Source organism: Loxodonta africana, chromosome 23 (assembly GCF_030014295.1).
Source record: "Loxodonta africana isolate mLoxAfr1 chromosome 23, mLoxAfr1.hap2, whole genome shotgun sequence".
Lineage (NCBI taxonomy): Eukaryota > Metazoa > Chordata > Mammalia > Proboscidea > Elephantidae > Loxodonta > Loxodonta africana.
Genome location: NC_087364.1, coordinates 76,194,662 through 76,221,260, shown reverse-complemented (window position 1 = coordinate 76,221,260; position 26,599 = coordinate 76,194,662).

The window sequence follows — 26,599 nt, the reverse complement described above, 5'->3', positions numbered from 1 at the left end:
AGTTAACTTACACAGTAAGTTAGGTTCCCACCTGACAATTTCCACACAAATTGTTCAGTGACATTAGTTATATTTTTCACAACGTGTCAACATTCTCTCTAATCGCATATGGTTGTTCCATTCCCAGTACTCTAATTTCCATGCCCCCTTATCTTCTCATCTTGGTTTTACAGTAAATGTTGACCTTTTGGTCTCCTATGCCTCTCTGCTATTTCACTAAAATGTGATCTCAGGGGATAGTTTCAGTTCAAGGTTTAAAGAGTGTCTCAGGGCAATAGTCTCAGGGAGTCCTCTGGTCTCAGCCGGTCCAGTTAGTCTGGACTTTTTTAAGAATTTGAGTTTTGTTCTATATTTTTCTCCCATTCTATCCTGGACCATCTATTAGAATGGTCAGTGGTGATAGCCAGGCAACATCTAGTTCTGGTCTCAGGGTAGATAAGGTCGTGGCTTAGGTAGGCTATCAGCCGTGTAGACTTGTTTCTTGTCTGAGGTTTTAGTTACCTTCTTATTCTTTCGCTCCGGACAAGTAGAGACCAGTAGTTGTACCAGCCCACATGTAAGGATAACTTGTAGAATTAAAAAGGCGTGATCAGATGGTAGAGCTCTGGTGGATCAGTGGTTAAGAGCTACAGCTGCTAACCAAAAGATCAGCAGTTTGACTCCACCAGGTACCCCTTGGAAACTCTATAGGGTAGTTCTACTCTGTCCTGTAAGGTTGCTGTGAGTTGGAATGGACTCAACAATAATGGGGTTTTTTTGAATCGATGGTCTCTGTCTTAGTCACCTAGTGCTGCTATAACAGAAATACCACAAGTGGATGGCTTTAACAAACAGAAGTTTGTTTTCTCACAGTGTAGTAGGCTAGAAGTCAAATTCAGGGTATCAGCTGCAGGGGGAGGCTTTCTCTGTCAGCTCTGGAGGAAGGTCCTTGTCATCAATCTTCCCCTGGACTAGGAGCTTCTCCGAGCAGGAACCCCAGATCCAAAGGATGTACTCTGCTCCTGGCACTGCTTTCTTGGTGGTAGGAGGTCCCCCTGTCTCTCTGCTCCCTTCTCTCTTTTATACCTCCAAAGAGATTGACTCAAGACACAATCTAATCCTGTAGATCTCATCAACATAACTGCTGCTAATCCATCTCACTAACACCACAGTGATAGGATATACAACACATAGGAAAATCACATGGATGACAAAATGGTGGACAATCACCCAATACTGGGAATTATGGCTTAGCCAAATTGATACACGTATTTTGGGGAGACGCAATTCAACCCATGGCAGTCTCCCTGCCTTCAGCTCACTTCTAGCCCCCCCCAATTTTGCTAATTCTCAAACACATAATCTCCCACCTTCACAATTTTATCATGGATGTTCACCACCTGAACTATTGTTTACTTACTATATTTCTTTAAATTGACTCCCTTAAAAACAAACAAAAAACCCTTAAATACCCAAGTTATCCTCATCCTGAGCAATAGCTGTAAAATCATCTGAAATCACGGTTTTGAAGTGCTAATTTTCTCTAGCACAGGTTAAAGTAAGAACATAGCTACTAAAAAATATTCATCTTCTGACAAAAGTGTAGAGATAGGGAACAAATTCATGGTTTCCAGGGGTTAGGGAGGGAGGGGTGTGGCTGTGACTGTCAGTGATGAAAGTGTTGTGTACATTGATCGTGGTGGCTGTGTCAATCAGCACATGGGATAAAATTGCACAGAACTAAATGCACACACAAATGGGTGCATGTAAAACTGGCGAAACCTGAGTCAGGGGATTGTAACAATGTCGGTTTCCTGGCTGTGATGTTGAGCTAATGCGAGACGTTACCGTTGGGGGAAGCTGAGGGAAGGGTATATGGGGTTTCTCTGAATTATTTCTCACAACTGCGTGGAAATCTACAATGCTCTTAAAATAAAACGTTAAAAAAAAATACAGGTTGCCCAGTTAAATTTGAGTTTCTTATAAGTAATTGGTAGTTTTTACAGTATTAAGTATGTCCCACGTAATATTTGAGTCATATTTGTGCTAAAGGCGTGTCTATTGTTTATATGAGATTCAAGTTTGGCTGCGAGTCCCATATTTTATCTGGCAACCCTACCATTAACCCAAGACCCAAACTGGGGAAGAATTTAATTGTGTAGAAAGAAAGAAGGCAGAAGAGCATTACAGGCAGGGATTCACGTGTGCAAAGGGCCTGGGGCAAGACAGCACTTGGTGTATTTACGAAACTGAGTAAAGCTTGGTGAGCAAGGTGGGGAAGAGCAAGAAGAGGGGCAGGAAGAATCTGTGGCTTACGTGGTGTATCCCACAACAGGCTAGAGGCGTGGCAGCTGTCTAGTCTACTGCAGCCCCAGGTCCCGAGGCTGAAACACAAGGACTCTTAGAGACTTTCTGAAGCAAGGGAGCCACCCAGATCTGGAAGAGGCAGGGCTTGGCCAACTTCTGGGAAAATACCCTCTGTTCTTCCATGTCTTTTTCAACAGTAAGAATAAAAACAAATAACTCGGTAAATTTCTAAAAAATGCTCAACTCAGTAGACCTAAAACTATCCAGTGTAGTCAACGTGGTCTGCACCTCCTGCTCCTTGCCTCACTCTGCCCTAACAACCTGTGTAACCTGGGATGCCGCCCTTCACGCCTGAGGCCTCAGTTTCCCCATTTGTGTAGCATGGGTTCAACAGCCTCTAAGGTTTCTTCAAGGCCCTGTATTCTATAATTTCTCTGCTCATCCTGCTGTTAGTGTGCCGGAACCGAACCAGGGGAAGGGATTAGGACACTGATAAAGAAAGAAGAGCCTCTTGCAGTGTTATCCTCTCCTCACTAATGTACACATGACTGCAACCACTGCCACAGCCGTGGTGCTACGAATGAACTAAATCCTACAGGCACTCTGTGGTCATTATGTCGCCAAGGACACCAAACGCTGACCATTCTTTCCCAACTCTTTGAAAACATAAGCACATAAACAATTACATGTTGGAGTGTTGCAAGAATAAGTGGCGTGTATTGGGAAAAGACTGGATTTAGATTCTCAAGGACTGGGTTTGATTCCAGGCCCTGCCACTTACCAGCCAGAATGTGGGTAAGTCACTCCCTCCTCCAAACACTGGCTTCCTCATCTGTAAAATGGGCACACTGACAAGCACAGGTGACTCACTGGGAAGCTGCAAGGTTGCTGGGAATCCATGCACGTGCACAAGGCTCAATTATCACCAGTCTGCACACTGTGCTCTGTGAGACTGAAGAGCAGGAGGGTCTCAGGAGCTGCTCAAACCACAAGCTGGTCAACCAGTTCCTCCAATGGGCCCCTGAGAATTCTTGTAGGGTGTTGAAACAGCTGACATGATGTTTTTCTTATCTAGAGACCTAACTTTGAAATAGTGCACACAATCAAGAGTCTGGATTTCGGAACTGGGCGGAAATTTATTTGGACGCAATACTTACTAGCTGAACAACTTTAGACAAGCTAGTTTAGTGCTCAGAATTTCGTTTTGCTTTACTGTAAAATGTGGATTTTTGGAGATTATTAAATAAAATAGCATACAAAGCACATCTCCTATAAACTTCACAACAGCAATGGGCACATAGTAAAACCTGTTACCACCAAGTCAATTCTAACTCACAGCGACCCTACGGGACACAGCAGAACTGTCCCACAGGGTTTCCAAGGCTGTAATATTCAGGAAGCAGACTGCCATATCTTTCTCCAGTGGTGTGGCTGGTGGGTTTGAACCACCTACCTTTAAGTTAGCAGCCGAGCATTTAACCACTGCACCACCAGGGCTCCTTGGGCGCACAGTAGGTAGCCCCTAAATAATAACTATCATTATAATTTAGTAATGGTGCTCAGATATCCTTGGCTGACAAAGTGTCAAGAATATAAGAAGAATGCAAGTACTTCATGGAGGAGGGGGTACTGATGTAATATTTATGTACATGTAGCAGTAAAATCCTAAAGTTTATGAGCAGCCAGTCTTATTTAAAAAATAATAATAAATAAAAATACAGGAGTCCCCTCCATCACACCTCAAACTCCCATACCAGCACACAGAAGGATCCCTTTTGGAGGAGCTCTTATGTGAGCTTCAGACCACAGTGGACCCTTGCCCAACAGTGACTGGTATTAAGTCCTGGTGTGCCTGACAAGGAGCTCCTAGAACCCACCCGCTGTGTAAAAATCTCTGACAATTAAATTCTGGCCAAGGGAGCTTAAGTCATTCACTTCTGTCAGCACATACACTCGGGCCTCTAAAGCACCCTCCAGGAAATTAGTTCTCTCTTGGTGTCTACGTGATGCCAAAATCACACAAACAAAAGCAAAGATACTCAGACAAACTGGCTGGTAGGCACTCTACCAACGGATTCTACTGTTTTGCTGATTGCTTTTATACTTAAAAAAACAACAACAGCTTAGTAAAACCAGTGCAGCAACAATAGGTTCAAGCCTAGCCAACGATTGTGAGGATGGCGAGGACTGGGTGGCGTTTCCCTCCGTTGTACGTAGGGTCGCTATGAGTCAGTGCCCAACGACAACAACAGAACTAGTGCTGCATACATAGGCAGCCTTACCCGACATTCCTGCCATTTCTCGACAATCAGAAAACCTCACTGCACTGTGAGAGCTAAGCACAATTCCGTGGAAGTAACTTACACACAGACAAGAGTAGAAATCGTGCTTGCCAAATGCTAACCACCTCACAGAGTCAAACAGGAAAGTGGCTGAGATGCTTTAGTAAAGCTTTAAAAAGTTACATTTCCAATAATACTGCTTGTCCTGGAAGACAGTCTTCTAGAAAGTTAGAACTGGAAGGGATCTTGCCCATCGTCTTTAACCCTAACCTTCAGTTTAAAAACAAGGAGCATGAGGTTCAGAGATGTAATTACCGATCCAAACCCTCAATAGGTAATGGAGCTGGTCTGGAACCAAGCGCCCTGACTCCCAGGCTGTTGTTTTCTCTATTAGGTCACATACAATAACTGTATATGATATAGGCCACATTTCCTGAAGTCTTCTACCCTTTCAGGACTTGTGGAACGGATGGTATCCCACTTTTTATGCCTCTGGCGTTCTTTGGGAGTATTTGCTTCCCTCCATTGGGGACTTGTGTAATGGTGAAAGGTGAAAGAAATCTTCAATGAAGCAAAATAGCTGGGGTATCAAGCAAAGCCAGGGGTGCCCCATGCACCCAAACGGAAGATGCCCCGCAATAAAGCCAGCTACCCAAGACTGGTGGGCCAGACGGGCTCCCAGAAATCATGTATTCTCACATTTCTCAAAATCTATATTGCCAATCAAAAACCTAAACACACTCAATGACCCAGCAGACATTTCACTATTGAAAACACACAATGTCAACAAAAAATTCAAAGCAGAAAATAACTGGCTCTGGAAATGGTCAAACCAAACAATAGGTTAATTAGTAAAGACTGTCTGCCTTGAGCACTGTGCTCTTTTTAAAGAACTGTCTCTATGGGATCAAACTGACAATAGCAACTTGAAAGATTAGACAGGAAGCTTAGGGCGCAGTGAGTTTATGTTAACGTGGGAGGAACAACTCGGAAAAGGAGGGTGAGAATAGTTGCACGGCTTGAAGAATGTAATCAATGTCACTGAATTGTACATGCAGTTCCTGTTGAATTGGTATATGTTCTATGGTGCATATTTTCAACAAAAACAGAAATAATAAATGATTTTTTTAAAAGTGTGGGTGGATGGGTAGCAGCAATGGCAATGATAATAAAAGCCAGAAGAGTTTCGGTAGTAACACCCTAAATTCTCTGAAGTTTACCCATGCCAGGACCGGGGGTGAGCACTTCATGTATAGCATCTCCCTCAGCTCACAGAACAACCCCAAAGGTTGGCATTACTGTTACTGCTCTTTCACAGACAAGCAAAGAGGATTACAAGGGTTAAGGAACTAGCCCAAGGCAAATAATTGATACAGAACGAAATTCAAATCCAGTTCTGTCTGACTCCAGCCCAGGGATCTTAGCCACCTCCTAATTTATAATAATAATCGATGAATTTTGAAGATTATTAAGTAAAGTAGCATACAAAACACCTTTACTATCTCTATCCTCACTTCACCAGAAAATATCAACCTCCCCTGCACAATACGGTGAAAACATAGGTGTTATCTGTCAACACTGGTGAAAAATAAATGAGTTTCTAAAAATTTGGTCTACCAGTTATCAGGAATCTCAGAAATGCAGCTCTGAGGATGAATGTTATCTGTGCATTAAACAAAAAGTGGCATTCACTTAAGTAAAAGAGAAGATTCTTGCTCTAAAATATCCCAGCTCCACCACAGTCACCTGTCACTAGCTCAGCACCTTACTCTTCCACTCAGGCTGAACCAGGCTCCAGAAAAAGCAGTTAGACTACTGAAACAGCCACACCTCTGCCGGGTAGGAATTCGTTTTTTTTTTTTGACCACCAAACAACCATTCCTTATGGACAGAAAAGGTAAGATACGAGTGAGACATGTACTGAAGAGAGAACTATTTCCCCAGGACAGTTCAAAATAGGTAGAAACCACTGCAGTAAATCCTTTCCAATGGGATAGTTCCTTTGCTTATTAAATTTTGAAGAGGTTATCAATTTGGAATATAACCTATAGAGTTTATGTTTCATAATTTTACTTTATTGCCGAAATATTTATGCAAATATTCAGTGTAGGAAGATGCTGCCAGATGGGAATGCAATCGTTGTGAAATTCTCCCCGGCGTTTCCGACAGAATATGTAATACCAAATCGCTTTATGCTAATGTCTTGCCATGGAATACATATTTTATAGCTACTTTAAAATGCAAATTTAAAAGATCCGAACACTTCAGAAAGCATGCCAATGCAGAGTAAACTAATATAAAAAGTAGGAGTTGGACAGATAAATTACCAAGATGTCCCATCAACTGCATTTCAGTAAAAGTAATGGGCCATGTCTTTACAACCTTTGTGTAAACACATTTTAATATTTAGAAGTAAAACTGTGTTTTGGTAAGATTAATGTTAACTAACCTCAAGATACATACGACGTCTGTCAAGTATCTTTCTGCTAAGAGGCACACTTCAGGGTACTTGACTTTCTTATCTCCTTTCTCCCCCGAATTTTCCTCACTGATAAATCCCACGATGTAGGGTATCCAGAACTACATCCAGAACTAAACGGCAAATTTGGGGTGTGGGTGTTTGAGTTACAACAGGATTGAAGTTTTATTGTTAATAAAGACCATCAAGTCTGAAATCGGTTAAGTTTCTACAACTCCTCTAATCAATTTTATTTTGCTACATTATAATAACTTTTAAGAATCAGTACCATGTCCTAACATGGTCATTTCTTAAAATTGTGGTCAGAAACTCAGAGTTTAAATACCATTCTTCAAAAGGCACTAGAAAGCACAGTCTTCTCACTGAGTCCATGGAACAATTTCCTCTTTGAAAACTGGGATTTACTGCATCTGATTCCAGGGTTTTGACTGAAATGGTACACGGTTCTGAAAGGCATGGCTGTTCTTGACAGTACCCTCAATTTATACTCTCATTTTCAGGGCTATTTAAATACCAGTTGTGACTCAGGGATTGAATCTGGGCAAGAAAAAGGAAAGCGTGAGCTTCTCGTGAATGATTAAAATTATAAACCAGAAAGCTTGATTAAAAATAATTATTTCGGTGCATCCAGGTCCTAAAAAAATGTGGAAAATTTTCTATTTTGCTTCATTCCTCCTTAGCCTCTGAGAAGATTTTAAAAACAAAACAAAAACAAACTAAAAAAACAGGAACAATAAACAGCATCAATGCCACTGGACTCTTTTATACAAAATATTCAAATTCAAGGAAAACTATGTCACTAAATTCACCGTTAATACAGTATTTGACCATTTCAAAATGCTTCAATAGCCATTATCCCATTCATTCCTTGTAACTAATGTAGCAGGCAGGTATTATTATTTTTTTGCAGTTAGCGGTTAAGTGGCTTGTCCCAGTCGCCTACCCAGGGAATATCACTGCTGGTTTCCCCCGTGACACTTCAACTTTGATGATTAAGGCTTGGCTCAACTACATGAAGTAATTGTGACTTAGAACCCATCCACACCAGTTTCCTTCTGCTCCTTCTAGCAAGGGAGAAATTCTTTCAGAATAATTACTGCCCTCTGGTCTATTTTTTCTTTTATTACTATAGAAGTGGAATGTGTAAGGTATGCTTATTTGTGGAGGACAGAGTTTGTGAGGAATTCAGGTTTGGTCAGGAAGTGAGTGAGGTGTCAAGCTGCAGAAAAAAAATCAAAGAGGAACAAGGTTACTCTCTCTCCCATCTCACTGAAGCTCTGACCACCACGAGTGGACCCCTGTCTGTCCAGTGGAATTTCTTACCTTTGAAGCACTCAAATGCCACCCTGCGTTTGCAAACCCCACACGGATACCCCACGGGTTTTATTTATTAACAAGGAAGCACTAGTCAATCTCCTTTTTGAGAATACATGCATTCAAGTTTAACACAAACATCTTGTTCACATCAATAAAATTCCTGAGTAAATATCTGCAAGACACAGCCACCAAGTCTGATGGCCACGCCCCCACACCTACGTACCCCACTTAGAAGGATGCTCTGGTGGTTATTTCTCATAACAAAATTACTATTCTCTACAGTGCACAAACCGAAGCTAATCAAAAACGAATCATGTGGCTCCCAACACGCTGGAGGTAAATTAGGAACCACCATCTGGCAGTGAGCTTCTCTTCTTAAAAGTGCTCTCTCCTTTTTTAATTAAAATGTGTTTTAATTAAAAATAGACATGTCAAGAAGCACTGTATATCAATTACATGGCTGACAATATGCTTCCATCTTTTCTTCTAAAACACATGAACCAGAAATGGGATGTCATGGTTCCTCTAGAGAGAGAAGCAGTGAAACACAGAACAGGGACAGAGTGCACGGCCGCTGGAAGCCATTTCAACTTCATCGTAAGCCAACCAAATCTCTTCTAGAATCCTGTTATTGTTTTTAAACCATTTGAAAAGGTGCTTACTCCTGATTTTTTTACATGACTTATGGCGAAGTTTTTCACTCATTCCCTACCACCAATGGTTTCGGAAAGGCCCTCAAACGTTCTCAGCCAGCCTCCTCTGAGCGACTTTGGGATGCTCCAGGACCCACACTCACTGCTCAGGCCTTCCTTTTAGCCCTTTTCTGTCCACATTCCAGTCTGAGAGGAGAAAAATAGTATCATCAGATTTCTCTGTCTACCGGAAGTGCCAATAGAGGGGGTAGGGCAGGGTGAGGGACGTAGATGGGGGCCCAACGGCCACAGAAGAAGAGAACGAGAGACCACTGGGAGCATGAATGATGCCTCACACGCAGTGTGTGTGTGTCTGTGTGTGTGAGAGAGAGAGAGAAAGAGAATGCTGCAAAATAAACTGGATTCCATTCCGTAAGTCCAGCGTTTGAAACTTCCTGGTGGTGCAATAGTTAAACACTCAGCTGCTAATCTAAAGGCTGGAGGCTGGAGCCCACCCAGCGGTTCTGCGGTTCTGCGGGAGAAAAGACCTGGTGATCTGCTTCTGCAGAGATTACAGCCTAAAAATCCCTGTGGAGTAGTTCTGCTCTGTCATATAGGGTCGCTATGAGTTGGAATTGACTCGATGGCACCCTCAACAAAAACAGCGGCACTGTCTTAGGAAGTCCTGGGTGGTGCAAATGATTGATCTGCTCGGCTGCTGACCACACAGTGGAGGTCAAATCCACCCAGAAGCACTTTAAAAGAAAGGCCTGGCAATCTACTTCCAAAAATCAGCCACCGAAAACCTTAAGTGGCCCAGTTCTACCCTGACACACACGGGGTTGCCATGAGTTGGAACCCACTGGATGGCAACTCGGTTTTTCTAGCACTGCCTTAGCAGTACCAAAGCAATTCCTTCAGGACGTGCCACTCTAAGTATTTAAAGGTCAAATGTTAATGATCACCCTGAGACCCATTTAGCAAAGGTCCAACAGTTTTTAGCTTTTACTGGTTTTCCCAACTGCCACAATTATCTACCTCCACTGCAACATTCTTCCTTTTTAAATTTTTCTCTAGTATTTTGTTTACCCTTTCAGTTTTTTCATTATCTTTATTTTATATACGATTTCATTTTTCTTAATTTTTTTAAATTTAGAATAGTTTTATATTTACAGAAAAATTGCGACGATGGTACAGAGGTCTCATACACTCCACACGCAGCTGCTCCTCTTACCGACGTCTTACGTTGTGTGGTACATTCGTCACAACTAAGGAACTGATACTGATATGTGACTGTTAGGTAAAGCCCACGCTGTACCTGGAGTTCCTGGGTGGTATAAATGCGTCTGGCTGGTACCTGAAAGGTTGGAGGTTCGATTTCACCCAAAGGTGCCTTGGAAGAACAGTCTAGTAATCTACTTCGGAAAAAATCAGCCATTGAAAACCCTATGGAGTCCTGTTCTCCTCAGACACACATGGGGTCACCTGAGTCAGAGTTGACTCGACAGCAACTGGTATACTTTATCCAGATTTTATTAGTTTTTATTTCATGTACTTTTTCTGTGCAAGTAAGCCATCCAGGACACCACCTGACATTAGTAGTCGAGTCTGTTTAGTCTCCTGTTGAATGTGATAGCTTCTCACCCTTCCCTTGTTTCTCATGACCTTGACAGTTTTGAGGCGTACTGATCTGATATCTGGTAGAATGTCTCTCTACTGGAATTTGTCTGATGTTTTTCTCACGATTAGACTGGGGTCATGTGTTTTGGGCAGGAAGACCATAGAGGTAAAGGGCTATTCTTGTCACATCGCATCAACAGTACAGAGTATCAAGACGACGTCTCACCTGATGTTAACCTTGACCCTGGTGAGGTCTCTCCACAGACAAGTTCCTCTCCCTCCATTCTCTGTACTTTACTCTTCAGAAGGGCTGCAGATCAGGCCACAGCGAGCTCTCATGGTTGGCTCCTGTGCCCCTTCCACATATCCCATCTCTGTGGGGTTCTTTATCATCGTCTTTGTTTTTGTCCTTGAGCATGTATTTGCTTTCCAGCCCTAAAAGATGCTCCAGGCGCATCTTCTACTTTTGGCCCTAGCTCTAGGGCCAGCCATTCCCCACTTCCTTTTACTGGGGGAATGGGATTAGAAAATAAGATGCAGTTTATCTTTTATTTATGTCTACGTGTGCTTTTAAATAGCCCATCTGGTCCTGACATAATTTTAAGCCTAATGAGAGTTATTTCTCCAAATTGATGGAAATTTTTTAAATTAAGGGATTAGTACGTTTAAATTTTGTCTATAAGAACAGAGACCCCACTCGATAATTTATGATCTACTTCTGTGTGTATGTTACATAGAATCCGTGATACACACACGCCTTTATTGCACAGGTTGAGCACACTCAGGTTGGTAATAACACAGGGAAGCACCTTATCTGCAGCACTGCACGAGAAACACTGGATGCGCTTACCTAGTAACGGAACTCTTCTCTCGCTCCTCCTTCTCCCCGTGGGGCGGAATATGCTTCTCTGCCTACTGACTTGGGCCTTGGCCCTGTGGTCTGCATTGCCAACGGACTGTGAGCAGATGCAACGCAGAAGAGAAGCTTTAAGCATGTTTGCAGAGGTCAGGTGCCCTCTTGTCCTCCTATGATTTGGGATAAGAACATGGCCTAGGGAGAACATGGTGGCATGTGGAATAGACCTGGACCTAAGCCCAGCTTGGAGCTCAGCCCACCTAACACAGAGCTTAAAACAGGGTCTTTCTGGTGACCCACACCACTGTGATCAAGAAAAACAGATGTTGTTTGTTGGAAGCACTGAGCTTTGGCGTGTTTTGTTACGTAGTGTTATTGCAGAAAGAGCTAATTAACATAAAACATACATGTCTATAACTGACTTAGGGGCAACAGGTTTGGTTTGGTTTTGGTCTACCTTAAGGGCAACATTTGATTCCAGGAATCCTAGAGTATCCCTGCTCACTACACTATACATACTTGGGAAGGGGCAGGGCTAGGTATAGGGGAGTCAGATGCATCTGGGCCCCAGTCCTCGCAATGCCACTTACTGGTGTTGTCCTGGACAAGCTGCCTGTCCTCTCTAAACTCGTCCCCATTTCTAGAATGGAAGAACAATAATGCTCATTTTGTGTGGTGTTATGAGGATCAAGTGAGATCAAACCTTTCTGTAAGAGGCCTGGCGCAGGGTTTGTTGTTGTTGGTTGCTGCTGAGTGAGCGCCGACTCATGGTGACCCCACGTACCACAGGACACTGCCTGGTCCTGCACCGTCTCCACAACGGTTGGTATGCTCAAGTCCATTGTTTTGGCCACTGTGTATTTTGAGTATCTTTCAACCTCAGGATTCATCTCCTAGAACCATACTAGACAATACTCTGTTGTGATCCATAAGGTTTTCATTGGCTAATTTTTGGAAGTAGATCACCAGGCCTTTCTCTCTAGTCTGTCTCAGCCTGGAAACCTGTCCGCTGTGGATAACCCTGCTTGTGTTTGAAATACCGGTGGCATAGCTTCCAGCAGTATAGCAACACTCAAGCCATCACAGTAGGACAAACTGACAGATGGGTGGCGGTGGTTTAGCATAGAATAACTGCTCACCAAACGTCAAGTGAAAGTCATAAAATAATTAAGATTTACCTTATTCAGAAATTTACAGACTACAACAAGACATTGTTAATTATGAGGCAGGGTCAGCCTAAATGAGGGAAAATATAATGTTTTGGGATGTTTTTATATTCAGTTTGGGAAGATACATAAAATAATTTAGGATAACTAGGGAGCCCGCTTTTTGGGAACCTGCTTTGGTAAAAAAGTAAGACTGATTTATTGTCTGCATTTTAATTGTCTGGTTATCTCTCAAGTATTCGGGCGGGCATTCAAAATTATTTAACTTCATTTTTCAGTTCTCCAATCATTATGCTTACATAGCTAATTTAAAGTGTAAGGAATTGGTGTTAAACCGAGATAAACTTGAGTCTATTTTCTGTCCAAAAAATTATAAAGCCTGAATTGACAGAGACTGAAAAAAACAGGCATTTGTCCTGTGGTCTATCTAGTTATTTAACACAAGCACCAGCATTTTGGTAAACTGTGTCGCCAAGATTTACGGCCACGTAATTCTGCTGAATCACTTAGACATCAAAGGGCAAATTTTGTCATTTATCCAAAAGTGGTTACTTTTTTTTTTTTTTCTAATTTTAGTGATGAAAAAACAATTTTATAATCTTTTAACGGGAACCTCTGGTTAAATGTAATGCCAAAGAGGGTGTTACATAAAAAAAAAAAAAAATTAGGTTTAACAAAAAGGAAAATTGAGAACCTGATTTATGACAAGTAATGTACTAGAAGGTACTAGAAGGTTACTGAGAAGTAAAGATGTTTTCTGTGCTATACATTGTAGAGCATTTATTTTCAAGCAGACTATTTCAAATTGCTGACCTGGCAAAGCAAAATTTTCTGTAATAATTCTTTTTTTTCCAGAAGCAATTCTGAGTTCTAAAATGTATTAATGTTGGTTCAAAATTGAAACTTCAATTTTATCTAAATCAAAGCGACTTAAAAAATTCTATGATAACTAAGACACATTTGTTACTGTGCCTCAGATCAGTCACGCACTCCCAGAAGAGTATGGAAAAACCACATACCCCTTTGCATATTTTAAAATTTGCATCTAAAATTTTCATCATAATTTTAAATAATGCCAAAGGATGTAATTCTTGGCATATTGTATATATTAATATTTAAAATAAAGTTGAAACATCACTTTTAAATGGTATTAATGAAAACTAAATACCAAAATGATTTGATATTCCACAATCATCAGTTTTAGGGCACATTTGAGCAGGACCTCTGGTTTGGATGTAAAAAGTCACAAAAGACTATCACCCCCACAAATAAGCTACCAAAACAGCCACATAGGATATAAAGACGACAGCAGCAGGTTGGTTTGCTTTTGTCATTGTTAGGTGCTATCAAGTGGACTCTGACTCACAGCGACCCCTAGAGGACACAGTGGAATTGTCCCACAGGGTTTTTAAGGCTGTAATCTTCACAGGAGTAGATCTTCAAGTCTTTTCTCCCTCAGAGTCACTGGATGAGTTTGAACTGCCAACCTTTTGGTTAATAGCCGAGCACTTAAAATTCCAGAAAGTGACAAGCCGTTCATATGGGAGAGAACAGATACATGGCTGTTTCTATAAAGAAGGGTAAGGAGAAAGCAGCAAACATTCCACAAATATTGAACGTGGTCTGCATGCTGGCATGAAGGATTAAATTCCTAGGAATCCCACCAACTCTGTGAGTATGCACCACCTACCAACTTTCACTCACAAGCCTTTACTGAGTGTGGAGCATCATACGCAAAAGGAAGGGGTTCAAAGAAGAAGAGCTGAGGACGATTTCCCCTTGAGGCACATGGAGACTCTCAAGTGCAAGCCCTCTTTAAAAGATGGAGACTGTTGGGGGACACAGCAGGGAAGCTTAGAGCAGTCAGTACATCAGAGACATCCCAAGCTTTCGACAACTAAAGATTAATAACAGGGTAGGCGAGCTATGAGAAATCCTTCTGAGGCATTCTGGTCTTCACAGAGCGCAGGGCAGCAACATTCCAAAAGCCAGAGAAGAGGCGCTATGGCTGAAAGACCTCCCCAGGAGCGGAAAGCGGGGGACAGGATGAGATAGCAAAAAAAACTCCCTAGTGACTCAACACCATGCCAGCTGGTCTGTAAGCAGGAGATATCAACCAAGTTCCAAAAGCTGATCGCTCAACTCAGAAGCACAGGAAGATTTCCAGAATATTCCGGGGCTTGGATATCAGAACCTGCTGAAAGGGAAGTCTGGACCACACCCTCAAAACTTTTGAAGCCAATGGGGAACCAACTCAAACTTAAGACATAAAAACAAACAACAACAAAAAAACCCAAAGTCTGCTCAAATTCAATTCAGATTGACTAAGTGCCAACAGCAGACGCCTGAGAGAAAAAGGGTGTTCACACACTTTCTGGAAGCAAATATTATTTTTTCAGTCTCTTGCTCTCCTACACAAAATGTTTATCATAAAAAAAAAATCATAATACATACAATCAAAGCAAAAAAAAAATGACTCATGGTCAAGAGAGGAAATAATCAACAAAACAGATTCAGATCTGTGAAACATTTCATAACATGGAGGAACCTGGAAGGCATTATGCTGAGTGAAATTAGTCAGATGCAAAAGGACAAATACTGTATAAGACCACTATTATAAGATCTTGAGAAATAGTATAAACTGAGAAGAACACATTCTTTTGTGGTTACGAGAGGGGAGAGGGAGGCAGGGTGGGAGAGGGTTATTTACTGATTAGATAGTAGATGAAAACTACTTTAGGTGAAGGAAAGGACAATGTTCAATACAGGGAAGGTCAGCGCAACTGGACTGGACCAAAAGCAAAGAAGTTTCCAGGATAAACTGAATGCTTCGAAGGTCAGCGGAGCAAGGGTGGGGGTTTGGGGACTATGGCTTAACGGGACTTCTAAGTCAATTGGCAAAATAATACTATTATGAAAACATTCTGCATCCCACTTTGAAGTGTGGTGTCTGGGGTCTTAAATGCTAACAAGCGGCCATCTAAGATGCATCAATTGGTCTCAACCCACCTGGATCAAAGGAGAATGAAGAACACCAAGGTCACACGGTAACTATGAGCCCAAGACAGAAAGGGCCACATGAACTAGAGACTTACCTCATCCTGAGACCAGAAGAACTAGATGGTACCTGGTCACAACCGATGACTGCCCTGACAGGGAGCACAACAGAGAACCCCTGAGGGAGCAGGAGAATAGTGGGATGCAGACCCCAAATTCTCATAACAAGACTAGACTTAATGGTCTGACTGAGACTAGAGGAATCCCAGCGGTCATGGTCCCTAAACCTTCTGTTGGCCCAGGATAGGAACCATTCCCGAAGACTACTCATCTGACATGGAAGGGACTGGACAATGGGCTGGAGAGAGATGCTGATGAAGAGTGAGCTACTTGTATCAGGTGGACACTTGAAACTGTATTGGCATCTCCTGTCTGGAGGGGAGATGCGAGGGTAGAGAGGGTTAGAAACTGGCAAAAGGGTCATGAAAGGAAAGACTGGAAGAAGGGAACGGGCTGACTCATTAGGGGGAGAGTAAATGGGAGTATGTAGTAAGGTGTATATAAGGTTATATGTGACAGACTGACTTGATTTGTAAACTTCCACTTAAAGCACAATAAAAATTATTAAAAAAAAAAAAAAAAAAACAGATTCAGAGATGGACCAGGCACTGGAATTTTCAAAGAAGTGAAAATAAGGATAATTAAAGTGCTAAAAGAACCAGGGTACAAGATGGACATGAATGAACAGATGAGGGATTTGACATTCTACTTCACTTACAGAATTTTATCTGAATTTAATGTCAATTTTATACTTGGAATGTTTTTATTGATCACCCAATTTCATTTCTCTACACAAACTGTAAATGCATTTTTAAAATATATTTCTTATAATGCTAAGGCTTTATGTATTTAAATTTTCTAGTTTCTACTATATTTATAATTATTAGTAGCACATAGCTAAGTAAAATATAAGTATTAAACATTTGATAATTATAAAAATTATTTTTACTGAATTGAATAACTAGATGAATTAAACAATTTTTTTTATTCATCTATCTTTGAATGACTTACCTTTTAGGAGAATGAGAGAGGACTTTGCATCAATTCTACCCTATTTCTCAGTTCCATAGATGTAAGCATAAGAAACCACCTTATTTATATAAATAAGTAGATGGAATAGATGGAATTTGATTATAGAAATGTTGCTCAAATCTCTGAACTCCTTCCAAGTTTCATTCCTAAAATTACACTGTCTATCATCAAACACTATATTCAATGCTCTATCAGTTGACAATTGGATTAGGCCCTTCTTCAATTTCACTGAAAACAAAGAATTGGGAACTACCTGGCTTGCAAAATAATTTGTTACATAGTCATTATAATCAGTCCTTTCTCAAAAGCAACATCAATATTTTCAATCTTCTCTTTATTTGATCACTTGGAGTTTTTTATACCTTGGGGCAATGCGGCATATTACATTTTGGGTGGATGAGAGGTATGCCTTCTTTTTTAAAAAAGTGTTTAAGTATAAACAGTTATGAAAGGGGAAGTGGGAAAGGAGAAATAACCTGAAGTATCTTCTCAGGCAGGTCAGTTTTAGAGAAAAGTTAAAAGAAAGTTGAGAATCTGGAAATTGTTCCACTAAAATCCATTTACGCTCTCATGTTGTTGTTAGGTGCTGTGAAGTTGGCTCCGACTCATGACGACCTTACGTACGACAACAAAATGCCGCCTGGTCCTGTGCCATCTTCATGACTGCTGGTATGTTTAAGTCCACTATTGCAGATACTATACAGTGCCTTCCAACCTGGGGCACTCATCTTCCAGGATTTATTAGACAATGTTTTGTGGTAATTCACAAGGTTCTCATTGGTAAATTTTTGTAAGTAGATCACCAGCTCTTTCTTTCTAGTGTTAGTTTGGAAGTTCTGCTAAAACCTGTCCACCATAGGTAACTCCGCTGGTATGTGAAATACCAATGGCATAGCTTCAAGCATCATAGCAACACACAAGCCACCACAGTACAACTCAGCAGACAGATGGTGGTATGCTCTCACACCCCTTATAAAAATTTTTGGATGTCCCCAGTTTCAACAACATGAGCTTAAAATAGGTATCAAGTAAGTCAAGCCATGAATGAACATTTACCAAACTGTTCCCAAAGAAGTTTGTTTCTTATCTCAGATAAATGAAACTGCTACCAGAAAGGTAGTTTCATGTTTTAAAATGTTTGGTAGAAAGGCAGAGAACTTCTACATACAGAGAAAAACTTCATATTCTGATACCTCTTCCCAATGAAATTTCTTGAAAAGTAGCTCTAAAGAGGTGATGCTCGTACTTGGACAAGATTTCTTTCAAGACCATCGGCAGAGACGAACATCAGTGCTTGCTGACGTGGAAACAAGGAGTTTCTCTCTTCACCAAAACAAAAAAGTCAGACGCACAACCAAGCATCACAGTCCTGCCATCTGAGAAAAGGGAACAAAGAAGTTTTTCTTCTAATCATGTTTGGCTTCGCAAAGACAGATTTCATCATTTTGAGTAAGTCAGTGGCCCTTGTGGTTTCTGAGAGGGGCACGTGATATAATAATTCTTTGATGCAATAGGTGTGCACGTTGCTGTTGTTAGGTACCATAGCATCAGTTTCGACTCAGAGCGACCTTATATAGGACAGAACAAAATGTTGCCTAGCCCTGTGCCATTCTCACAATCATTGCTATGTTTGAGCCCATTGTTGCAGCCACTGTGTCAATCCAACTTGTTGATGGTCTTCCTCTTTTTCGCTGACTTGCTGACTGTCTACCCTACCATGCATGACATCCTTCTCCAGGGACTGGTCCCTTCTGACAACACGTCCAAAGTATGTGAGATAAAGTCTCACTATCCTCGCTTCTAAGGAGCATTCTGGCTGTACTTCTTCCAAGACAGATTTGTTTGCTTTTCTGGCAGTCCATGGTATATTAAATATTCTTCATCAGTACCATAACTCAAATGCATCAATTTGAAGGCATCAATTCTTCTTCTGTCTTCCTTATTCATTGTCCAGCTTCCCCATGCATAGGACATAACTGAAAATACCATGGCTTGGTCAGGCCCACTTTGGTCCTCAAAGTGACATCTTTGCTTTTTTAACACTTGGAAGAGGTCTTTTACAGCAGATTTGCCCAATGCAATACCTCGTTTGTTTCTTGACTGCTGCTTCCATGGGTGTTGATTGTGGATCCAAATAAAATGAAATCCTTGACAACTTCAATCTTTTCTCTGGTTATGATGATGTTGCTCATTGATCCAGGTGTGAGGATTTTTGTTTTCTTTATGCTGAGGTGCAATCCATACTGAAGGCTGTGTTCTTTGATCTTCATCAGTAACTGCTTCAAGTTCCTCTTCACTTTCAGCAAGCAAGGTTGTGTCATCTGCATATCACAGTTTGTTAATGAGTCTTCCTCCAATCCTGATGCCCTGTTCTTCTTCATATAGTCCAGCTTCTTGGCTTATTTGCTCAGCATAAAGATTGAATAAATACGGTGAAAGGCTATAACCCTGACACACACCTTTCCCGATTTTACCCATGCAGTATTCCCTTGTTCTGTTTGAATGCCTGCCTCTTGGTCTATGTACAGGTTCTGCATTAGCACTATTAAGTGTTCTGGAATTCCCATTCTTCACAATGTTATCCCTCGTTCCATGTCCTCTTCTGAATATGGCTTGAATTTTTGGCAGTTCCCTGTCGATGTACTACTCCAACTGGCTTTGAATTACTTCAGCAAAATTTCATTTGCATGTGATATTGATGATATTGTTTGATAATTTCTGCATTCCACTAGATCACTTTCTTTGGAAGGGGCACTATATAGATCTCTTCAGTCAGCTGGCCAGGTAGCTGTCTTCCAAATGTCTTGGCACAGACAAGGAGTGCTTTCAGCCTTGTTTGTTCAAATATCTCAGTTGGTATTCTGTCAGTTTCTAGAGGCTTGTTTTTCACTAATGCCTTCAGCGCAGTTTGGACTTTTTCCTTCAGTATCTTAGGTTCTTGATCATATGTTACCTCCTGCTGAATGCCAACCAATTCTTTCTGGTACACTGACTGTATTTTTTTGATCTTCTTTTGATGCTTCCTGTGTCGTTCAATTTTTGCCCATAGAATCCTTCAATGTTGCAGATTACAGCTTGAATTTTTTCTTCATTTCTTTTAGCTTGAGAAACACTGAGCATGTCTTTTCCTTTTGGTTTTCTAAGACGTGGAGTTAGGAATGCATAGAACAGATGAGAACTTTCACTTGATTATTTCATCTGGCTGCTTGTGAACGGCCGTGGTACCTGACAATATCTGCTACAAAATGTTGTATATTGGGTTTAATATGGATACTCCCTAGACCTTCAGCCTTGCACTGGGGGTAGATTGTACCATTTGGCTGAGGCACTGCACTCCTCAGTATAAGCTGTAAATACAGCATTTTCCAGGGTACACTGGACACTGGTTCAGGCTTCTACAACTGATGTAGCTCCTCTTGTATGAAATCGTAACATGCACCACGTAGATTCTTCATGCATAAGCTTTTGTGTTTGGTGAAATCCAAACATTCGTAATATTCCAGCATTTTCAAAGCGAGCCTTCTTTCCCTTAAATATAACTGTAACAACCAATGTTATCAGGATGCTAAGATAGAAAGTGTTCCTTCGGCTTGGCTGGATTCGTGTTTCCATTGAGCGCCATCCTGGTCCAAATCATCATCATCTCTTGCCTGGTTGACTACAACGGCCTCTAAACTGGTCTTGCTGAGTCCATTCTTGGCCCCAAATCTATGCTCCACATGGAAGACAGAGTAAGTCCCATCACATCGCTTCTCTGCTCAAAACCCTCCAGTGGTTTCATCTAGAGTAAAAGCCAAAATCATTATACTGGTATAGAAGGTCCTACACAATATGGTCCACCACTATCTGTCTTGTACTACCTTCCTGCTCACTCCCTCCACCAGCCACCCTGGCTCTTGGCTGCTCTTTGATCGCACATACATGATCCCTCCTCAAAGTCAATGCACTTGTTTCCTCTGCCTGTAAGGCTGTAACCGAGGCTGTTACCAAATTTGCCCTCATGTCACTCAAGTTTTCACTCAAATACCACGTCACCAAGGCTTTCCAGATACTTAGATTCTAGATATTTAAAATTGAAACCTTTTCCCCACTTTATTTTTGTAGCTCTGCATTTAAAATACTACCCATTTCAATTGTTTATTTTCTATTGCCTGACCCACTCTAAAAAATTTAGCTCTGTGAGGGGAAAGGTTTGTGTCTGTTTTTTTGGTTTTTTTTTCACTCTTGTATTTCCAGCATCTAGAAAAGTTCCTGGCACAAAGAAGAACTCAGCAAATATTTGTTGAATGCAAGTTTTTTGGAAAGGAAGCAACAATGTGCCTGCTTCATCACAAGCGGTAAGTAAGGTTTTATTGAATTTTCTTTGACATTTTCGATTTATGCATTTAAGCTAGTCCAATGTAAACATAAATGAATGCTCATCTTCACAATGGCAGGGCGTGTCTACTTACTGACCAGAAAGAAGGGTTCTAGCTGTCACAGCATGGGGATGACAGTGGTTTTATAACACCTAGCACTGTGCAGAACCTTCTCACGCCATCCCTCACTTTTTGGATTAAAATATGTCCAATATTATAAATTAGAGAATATGCCCCAAGATTCCTTGACAAAATAATTTGGGCTGAAAGCTACCACTGTTGGTCCCTGATGGTACAGAGAATAGAAACCTGATTAATAAAAGATAGGGCAGAATTTGCCAGCACTGGTTCTGGGGCAAGCTGAGGGTCTAGGGAATATCCATACCAAATCCAATATAATATTGTTCCTTTTAAATCAATAATCCTTATAAATCATCTTCACTTGCCTCTCCCCTACACCACATGCAAAACCAACTGGTGAGGCAGTCTCGCCCACAACTTCCAGCCAGCTTAGGGCGAGCAGATATCATCAGGCTTCCAAGTAATATTCCATAGGATGAAATTGTTTCCTTAATGCTACATCCTTCTTGTGGCCTTACAAATTTAGAGGTAAACCTTATGTAATGTGTTTTATATATATATATAGGTATATGTGTATGTCTGTATATATATAGACAATGTTCCACTGCTATTCATAAGGTTTTCACTGGCTACTGCTTTTCAGAAGTAGACTGCCAGGTCCTTCTTCCTAGTCATTTTACTTGGATCCACAATCAACAGCCATGGAAGCAGCAGTCAAGAAATCAAAAGACGCATTGCATTGGGTAATCTGCTGCAAAGGATCTCTTTAAAATGTTGAAGAGCAAAGATGTCACCCTGAAGACTAAGGTGCGCCTGACCCAAGCCATGGTATTTCCAATCGCATCATATGCATGTGAAAGCTGGACGATGTATAAGGGAGACCGAAGAATTGACACCTTTGAATTGTGGTGTTGGCAAAGAATATTGACTATACCATGGACTGCCAAAAGAACGAACAAGTCTGTCTTGGAAGAAGTGCAGCCAGAATGCTCCTTAGAGGCAAGGATGGCAAGACTGTGTCTTACATATTTTGGACATGTTGTCAGGAGGGGTCAGTCCCTGGAGAAGGACATCATGCTTGGCAGAGCACAGGGTCAGCAGAAAAGAGGAAGGCCCTCAACGAGGTGGATTGACACAGTGGTTGCAACAATGAGCTCAAGTATTAACAACGATTGTAAGGATGGTGCAGGACAGGGCAGTGTTTCGTTCTGTTGTGCATAGGGTCGCTATGAGTCAGAACAAACTCAAAGGCACCTAACAACAACAACAAATATATATATATATATACTTTTTCTTCCCCCTCCATAGAGCACAGTCTTCAGCAATGTATTTGGCTAAGCTGTTAGGATGCCTGTTTCAGAACTGATAGGTACGTGTTTATTGCTTGTTCTCTTTCCTATTAAATATCATCTCTGGCTAACTTGGAAGACATCATTTATCAGGAGTAAAGACCAACAACTATCTCCTAAATTTCAATGTTTACTTGAGAAATCTCATGAACATTGGTATTTCTCTTCTCCAATTTAGTATGAAACATTTTTACACGGACAGAGTTGGTAGAAAAGCACTTTGGTGATTACCAGACTAATGCAAAGATTTTATTCCTAAAGGTTAAACTTGAATAAGCCCCTTAATAGCAGGTATTGTAAGAAGGTCCCTACTTACAGGAGTCATCTTTGGCATCTTCTGTTTGTTGTTGGTGTCTGCTGTGTTCTTTGAGGACGGAATTGTGACCACCTGACAATCACGAATTTAATTTCAGTCTCATGGGAAGAATCGGTGGGGGCGTGTGTGTGTGTAACCGCTAATAGCTAAATATTGACTAGTGTTAGCATCGCAGGAGAACGAGATCTCATAACTTTATTTTTAAAATGATATTAATAATATTTGTAGCATTTATTGTTTAGTCTATGCCAGTTACTATATTGTGTTTTACATTTATTTTCTCATACATTCATCTTCCACATTTTCACACAATGCGTGAATTTCCCATGACTCGTATTTTTCTTCAGGGAGCCTACTGATCCAGAGTTTAAATGGGTGTCAAGAAAACATAATTCTGTATCTTTACATTTATAGAAAAATTAATAACTTTTGTAAACAAGTAAGTTGGTATTCCAAGTTCCTCAGCGTAAAAATCTCCTGTGAGGCTGACATAGTTTTACCTTGGAGAATTATTTCCTTATAAAATTTCCAAGGTACATGTTTTATTTCCAAAGTAATATATTTTCTTTCAGCGCCATCCTTTTTTTTGTTTTTTTTTTTGCTCTTGTTTATTTGTTTCTAAATTCAGTGACTGCTCTGTATTTCCAACACATGTTGAGACTGATGCTGACTGTCAACCTTGGAGTGTGTCACAAAAGCAGCTCTTTCAGGAGACTTGGATGCATAAAACCCACAATATACCACAACTGATGGGTAACGATTTCACTTTTATAATCAGTATTACATGAAAATTTACTGCTTGTATTTCCAAATGTCCTCACCCTGCCCACCCCTCAGACCCTAACATATATCCTCTTGGCTGTCACACGGGCTGAGGCTTATTTAAATTCCACAAGCTCAGAGACATGGCCATCTAGCCTGGATATTCATTTCCCTGAAGTTTTGCTACAGTCACAGGATACTCTCAGCAAGCTCTACAGTGCCCCTTGCAAGCCTGGTATTCCTGGTGGCTGAATATTTCATCTCTAGAAGAAGCGACTACCTGTGGATACACTCATTTCTTTAGAAATAAAATAAGATTCAGGTTATATTTTTAAAATTCATGAGGAGTGGAATATAGGAAAGGTTAGTGCTTTATAATAGTAAAATTAACATAATTTAATGGCAAGAATATGGACACTGGAGACAGATTTGGGTTTAAATCCTAACTGGATTGTTTATTATCTATGTCATCTTGAGCAAGCTGTTTAATCTACCTGACCTCAAAATTTTTATCTGCAAAGTGAATATAACACCTATCTTATAGGACTGCTTTGAGGATGAAAGAAGGTAATTTAGGCAAATTAATTAATTCAACAGCTGCTTATCACGGTTGGTGCCTTCAGGGAACTTGCAGCCAAGTTGAAGGAAGTTGTTAAGTGATGGAGGCGAGTAAGCAAGCACTGCCAAGGCAGGGAAGCCACACAGTCCTAGGAGGAGTTGGGACTGGACGCTCCCAGGAGGTGGCCCCTGAGCTGGGCCTCCAGGATGAGCAGGGACAGGGTAAAGCCTAAAGCCGCAGTGGCTCGGTGTGGCTGGGTGTATGGGGAGGCAGAAGTGTCAGGGGATGAGAAGGCAATGTAGCATGAAGGGCTTTGTATGCAGCCACAAGGGCCCTAAACTTCATCCCAGGTCATTATTAACAGACTTTTAAGCAGAGAAGAGACACGGTAAGAGCTGCATTTGGCTACAGGAGGAAAGAAGGATTGTAGGTGGGGATGCCTAGAGGCATACAGACCTTGAGGCAGGGGGCTACTACGGGAAGGTGTGTGAAAAAATAATGAGGATCTGAAGCACAGTGGTGGCAGTGCTAAGACAAAAAAAGAGGAGAGTCAGGATCCACTGAGGAGGTGAAATAACAAGACTTGGTCCCTGAGAGGAAGCTGGTGATGGGGAGGTTTCTTCCTGGGGCAGGGAGTGAATTATAGCACATTCCCCAGGACGGGGAACAACGGAGAAAAAACTGGTTTGGGGGCAAGTTTTGGGTATTCAGAGTTTGGTGAATCCAGATGACATCTATGTAGAAACATCAGTCCCAGACCCTGCTGGTGCACTCCTCATCTGCCCTTAGCCCTCACCTTTCCTCGTAGACACCTGTGACTTTTCACCCTTAGCCTTCACCTTTCCTCGCACACACCTGTGACTTTCCACCTGAGGGCTTTCTCTCCCCCATTTGCTCATCGGACACCCACAGAAATGTAACAGGGAGTCAACACGCTCAGAAGCAGCCTTCAGGAAGGACAGAGGAGGCTGAACAAATACTCCAGCTCGTCCTCATTCTCCGACCAGGGTTTCCTGGGGATACACTCTCAGATTAACTACCTGTACTCAAATCCTTGTCCCAGGGTCTACTTAAGTGGAAATCCGACTCAAAACATCCTATAGACATCTGGGCCTATGGATCTGTGTATTGGAAGAGATATAAATTTAGAAATTTAGATATAAATTCAGCATCTAGGTGGGAGTTAAAGCCTGAGGAGGGGATGAACTCACCTTGAAGAAGGGATGCAAAGTGGAAGAGAAGAAGCTCAAGGCCCATGTGTGCAACCAGACAGACGTAGTGAGCACCAGGCCCTTCTCAGGGATCCATGCCAGGGAAGTTCTCAAAGTTGTCTGGAAATACTGAACTAATTATTTTTTAGTTATGTAGTCAATTTAATTTATAGTTCTTCTGCTGTACCTTGAAAATTGAGTATTTACTGGTTCTTTATGAGCTGTAGCATTTTATGGCCTGTCAGGACACTGATTGATATGGTACGCTGAAAAATAATCACATACGATTACCTTAAAATATGTACCCATATCTGTCACTTTGACAGGGGAATTACAGTACTATAGATCCACAAAGATTAAAATTTTTAAGTGAAATGTTCTAAGGTGAATATTTATTAAAATACCTCAGTTCACCAAAAGAAGAAACGGAAACAAATTACTAATTTGACTTTAAGAAAATTCAGCTCTGGGGTTCCAGGGCTACAACAGGTCTCAGATCTTCCATGAACCTTAAATTTACCTGCCATTCTTACTACATTTCTCAAGACAAATTACTTCTAGACTGGCATGTAATCTTACAGGATGCCATCCCGCCAATTACATTTCTAAGCAACACGTAGGAAAGGAGAAAAAAAAAAACGAATTCCTGATCTGTGCATACTTTGATAACAGTCTACTCCAAAAATCAGGAAAAATGTGTAAAATTGTGATTGTCTTTTGAGAATATTAAAGATGATGTGGTTGGTCTACCCTTCCTATCACAATAGTCCTGCTATATACCAGTGACCCACAGTCTGTTCACCCCCTAATATCCCTTTATCACCCCCTCCATGGACCAGGTAGTGCAATGGTTAAGAGCTTGGCTGCTAACGAGGTCAGCAGTTCAAATTCACCAGCCGTTCCTTGGAAACCCTATGGGGCAGTTCTACTCTGTCCTATAGGGTCACTATGAGTCTGAATTGACTCGATGACAATGGGTTTGGTTTTTTCCATGGACCAGGCATTTTTAAAGATCTTATGCATCAAACTACATATATTGACAATTACTTTTCCAATGTTTATTAATCAGAGATATCAACGAATACTACTCAGAGCCTTAGATCAACAGGAAGTAGCTATTTTCACCACCCAGATTTGACATATTCTAACCAAATTTTTTTGTTTTTTGTTTGAAATATTTGGGGCGTTGTGTCCCTTTTTTATTTCCACCAGCATGTGGAAGCTCAGGATCTTCAA